General features: G+C 38.9%; 1 long non-coding RNA gene across 2 annotated transcripts; it reads right to left on the minus strand.

Moving 5' to 3' along the window:
* Positions 1-133: 133 nt before the first annotated feature.
* Positions 134-5,277, minus strand: LOC111734687. 2 transcript variants are annotated; one of them, XR_002778555.1, is made up of 3 exons: positions 4,892-5,277; positions 3,194-3,359; positions 134-487 (listed from the first exon to the last, which is right to left on the minus strand). It is a non-coding gene; the product is annotated as an uncharacterized LOC111734687 (long non-coding RNA). The 2 variants fall into 2 exon arrangements; XR_002778554.1 differs by having other exon boundaries at positions 4,888-5,277.
* Positions 5,278-5,289: the final 12 nt, after the last annotated feature.

Below are 5,289 nucleotides of genomic sequence, written 5' to 3' on the forward strand. Positions count from 1 at the left end.
GAGTTTAAAAATGTGAACCAGTTTCTCAGTCTGGATTCACTTCTTTCCATAGTTAAGTCAAAACCTTTTAACGAACAGGATTATACTTTTAAAAGAAAGAAAACATCACGGCTGAGGTTTGGAAACCTGTTTTGTACTTAAATCTGATGCGAGGGCTTGGATTACTCTACCCTTTTCAGCTTTTACAAACAGCCGAGAAAAAAAAATGTCTGCTGTATGCATACCTTTTTTGAGGCCATTTAATCCTATAATAATAATAATATGATGATGATGATGATCATGATGATGATGATGATGATGATGATGCATTTTTCATTCGACGAGAAGACGGGCTGTAAGAAAGCTACAGGAAAATGAAAACGGGAACCATCTTTTAAAAGAGAGAACAGAGGTGACATTGATGTGCTACCAAGTGCCATCAGGGGAGATTCTCCAGCTTTGTGTTTTCTAGTACTTGTCAGGTATTCTTTCCCCAAATCAGTTCACTCTACAGGGAGGGAAAAAAAGACCGTGAGATGCAAGTTCACCCCAAAGCGTACAAATTTGTAATCACCCATCTTGAAAGAACATTGAAAGCAGCCCACTGAATGCAGCCATCGGTACTGAATTTTATATGCTGATTCTCAAAACCCATAGCAATTCTTAATGAGATATGTGCATCTAGGGTGAGGGCGTGCCTCCTACGAGCTGGGGTCCCTTCTGCCCTTTGCTGTCATGGCTGGGGTCTTCTTCTTTTTTATCTTTTTGGTGGTAAACTATTCATCTAAAATGAACCATCTTCACCATGGTAAGTGGCCAGTGCAGTGCAGGTGAGTGCATTCACATTCTTGTGCAACCATCAACTCCAGAACTCTTCGCCTTACGAAACTACAACGCTGACCCCGTTAAACGCGTGCCCCGTTTCCACCTCCCTCAGCCCCTGGCCGCCGCCACCACCATCCTACTGCCTGTCTCTGTGGAACTGGCTACTTGCTGCCTCGCGCAGCATTTTTCTTCTTCTGAATGGCTTACTGCCACTTAGCTTAGTATTTATTAAGGTTCCACCAAGCTGTAGGAAGTGTTAACATTTCCTTCCGTGAAGCTGAATACTATTCCATTGTTTATCCGTTCCATGTTGCTTATCCATCCATCCATCAATGAACACGTGGGCTGCTTCCATCTTTGGACTGTCGTAAATGATGCTGCTATGAACATGAATACGAATATCTGTTTGAGTACCGGCTTTCCGTTCTCCCGAGTGTATTAGGGATGGAATTGCTGGATCATATGGTAATTCTATTTTTTCTTTTTTCTGGCTTTATTGAGGTATAATTGACAAAACTGTAACATTTTGAACGTACGACATCATTTGATATACATGTAAGGATTTCTATTAAGGTAATACATCCATTGCCTCACATATATATGTGTGTAAATATGTACATATATTTACATTTTGGTGAGAACACGTAAGATCTACTCTCAGCAAATTTCAATTACATAATACACTATTATCAACTATAGTCACTGTGCACCATTCATTAGATCCTCAAACCTTATTCATCTTATAAAGTTTGTTCCCTTTTACCAACCTCTCCCCACCGTCCTCCCGGCTTAGCCCCTGGCCACCACCATTCTATTCCTTGTTGGTATGAGTTTGGCTTTTTTTTTTTCACATATTAAGTGATACTATGGAACATTTGTCTTTGTCTGGCTTATTTCACTTAGCATAATGCCCTCCAGATTCACTTATGTTGTTACATTTTTTAAGGCTGAATAATATTTCATAGTATATATAAATACCACATTTTCTTCATTCATTCATTCATTCATTCATTCATTCATTCGTCCGTTCGTTGTTGGACACTTAGGTCATTTCCATAGCCTGGCTCTTGTGAATAATGCTGCAATGAACATGGGAGTGCAGATCTCTCTTCGAGAGAACGGTTTTGTTTCCTTTGGAAATATAGTCAGAAGTGGACTTCCTGGATCTATTTTTATTATGGTAGTTCTATTTTTAATTTCTTGAGGAACCTCCGTCCTGTTTTCTATAGTGGCTGCACCAGTTTACATTCTCACCAACAGGGTCTAAGGGTTCCCTTTCTCCACATCTTCACTAGCGTGCGTTATCTTTTGAGTTTTTGGTGAGTTATTCCAAGAGGTGTGAGCTGAGAGCTCGTTGCTATTGATTTGCATGAGTTCTTTGTATATTTTAGATATTAACCTTTTACCAGACATATGGTTTGCAAGATTTTTTCCTATCTATAGGTCACCTTTTCATTTTGTTGGTTTCCAGAAACGTTTCAGTTTGATGTGGTGTCACTTATTTTGGCTTTTCCTTCCTTCGCTTTTGATGTCGAATCTAAACTATCATTGCCATGGTCAATGTTAAGCTTATTTCTAATGTCTTCTTCAGTTGCACAGTTTCAGGTCTCATGTTCAAGTCCTTCACCCGTTTCTGAGTCGATTTTTTGTATGGTGTTAAGACAGGGGTCTAGTTTCATGCTTTCACATGTGGATATCCAGTTATCACACCACCATTTGTTGAAGAGACTGCCCTTTTCACATTGTGCATTCTTAGAATATTCTTATCAAAACTTAACGGACCATACATGCAGCGGGTTTACTGATGGGCTCTCCACTCTGTACCATGGATCTGTGTTATCTACTTTTATTCCGGCGCCACGCTGTTTGGATTACTATAGCTTTGTAATACAGCTTGAAATCAGGGAGTTTGTTGCCTCCAGCTTTGCTCTTCTTCCTGCAGATTATTTTGGCCCCTTGTGGTTCCATACTAAGTTTAGGATAGTTTTCTCTTTGACTGTGAAAAAATGCCATTGGAATTTTGATAGGGATTGCAGTGAATCTGTCGATTATTTTGGGTAGTCTATGGACATTTTAACGATACTAATTCTTCCAACCCTTCCCTTTATTTGGGTCTCCTAATTGCTCCTCTCTAACCACAGAGCAAATCCGAGCTGAGGCTGCCAATCAGTGCTTTCATAATGCGCTTTTCATCAACCTACGTGAACACTGGCACTCCCCAGAACACATGGTTTATTGCAAACACGTGTCTTACGACCATGACTAACTTGAAGCCTTTCCTCACGCATTCCTTCCATCTAAAGGGTCTTTTCCCTTCTGCCTCGTAAATTTCGACCACCCTTCAAATCCCTCAAAACGCCTTCCTTTCTCATGTCCATACGAAACTCACCTGTCTCTGTACTCCGGCAGTGCATGTCGTCTGTGCTTGAACACGCGTCGTTTCCCGTTTGGGTGTGTTTTTGTAGTTGTTGTGTCTTCTCAAATGGACCTGAATCTTGGAGAACTAGAAACCTTCTTTGGCAATCCCTTCATATGTCTTAAGACACAGTAGGTACCTCGACAGACATTTTTAAAATGAAAATCATCTTGATTAACTTACACATGCTGATGGAGTCACTTATTTACAGGAAATCGGTATCTCGCTCATCACGTTTATTTTGTTGCCCACATTATGAAGTGGTAGTGTTGGTTAACAATCACTTCGTAATAAAGCCTTTTGGACTTTATACCAAATTCTACCTTAGAGAATATTATTGGGTCAAGGTTCTGGACTATATTTCATATTATTTATCGAATTTTAATTTTTCAAATTAAATACGGTGCCCCAGCCTCTACACGGTAATTAATTTAATGTCAGGGATGTTATATCAAATAATACTTAAACAGAAACCAAGGAAATCCTGATATCATGTAGCCAGTGAACATAAACTGGTATTTATTTATGCAAATATTGTAAAATTCCTTTAAATCTTCAAAATAATTATGTGGTTATGAATATATAAAATGGGAAATCTAAAACTGAATATCAAGATTTCAGTTTTAGCTCATAAAAAATATTGCAGTAAAATTCCTTGCCATAAACACAGAAGAGTTGACAGAGTGAGAAAATAATTCAAAAATCAGTTTTTACCTTGGAAAAGGCATGATGTCTGTTTTTTCAAAAGTATTTCAACAATAGGAATTCCGATAAAAATATTAAATATTTCTTGTCATAACGACACGTTGAAAACCTACAGAGAGTTTCACCCGCTGCCAACTAAATTTAGAGCCCATGAAATGAAATCCCCATACGGAATACTTTCGTTCTAGAAAACAGGTCATTCACATTCTGATAAAGAGCGAAGGACAAGTGCTTTATTATGAGAACTGTTCAAGTCAGATTTCAGTTTGCACCAGTGAAAGTAAGAAGATCTGCATCGATTTTTTTTGAATGAACACTGGATTAAAAAGGGGCTACACAGCTGTGGTTTTGTTGTTGTTGTGTTTTTTTTTTTTTTTCCAAACACCACCCTTTGCTAAGGCAAAAATACACTTCATTCTAAAACAGTACAGAAGAAAGCTACAACACAGTACAGTACAGAATGTAAGATTCATCCTAGTCTGGAAGCCATTATGACATGGCACGTCACCTACACTTAGAGCTTTCTAATGTAGGTTAGAATTACAGTATTTATCACAGCTTTATTGTTGTTTCAACTGATAAAATTTGAATACACTTTCTATTTCTCAGGAGTGTGCAGATGGGGCCCATCCATGTGCAGATATTACAGTAATTACAACATTAAATAACATTGCACAGTCAACCTCCAGGGCTAATCCAGTATAAAATAACAAGTATTAAAATGTACCTTTACTAGTGGTTTTACATCGCATATATCACTAATTGTGAAAGAAAAGTGGGCAAATGCCCGATCACAAAGCTGCACGTTACAGGCGTAACGATGTGGCATAAGTACAAGAGATCTGGCAAAATAGTAAAAACGAACGGGTTACATAGGGATAACCTGAACAACCACATAAGCGTAAATCAGTGATAGGCTGTTATCAACAGCATGTTTTGCTCAACTTCTCTTAAGTACTTACGTACAGGTGTCGGGGGTAGGTGCAAAGGACGGGAAGAGAACGAGACGAACGCTCCCAATGCCAGTTAATTCCTGAGGTGGCATTATGTCTTAACTGATGCACTGATCGACACTGTAGAGACGCGTCTGTGCTACGAAACAGTCCCAACATTATCATATTCCCGCAATGACACTGTGGTATTTGGAAGGCAGCAAACCTACGTGACAGTTTACACTGTAACAGCCAGAGGAAGTATCGATTCTTTTTAATTTTGCTGCTACAATTAGCAGTGGGCCACAAAACACTTTACAAAGTCCCTAAGAAATCTGATGTAGGTTTCACGCTCCTCCCAGTTAGCTCAAGGCAAAGCTATTGTGTATTCTCGTGTACTTTATTTTAAAAACTCTAAGTGCCAACGTTGTA

The sequence above is a fragment of the Pteropus vampyrus genome, unplaced genomic scaffold, assembly GCF_000151845.1.
Source record: "Pteropus vampyrus isolate Shadow unplaced genomic scaffold, Pvam_2.0 Scaffold3756, whole genome shotgun sequence".
Classification (NCBI taxonomy): Eukaryota; Metazoa; Chordata; class Mammalia; order Chiroptera; family Pteropodidae; genus Pteropus; species Pteropus vampyrus.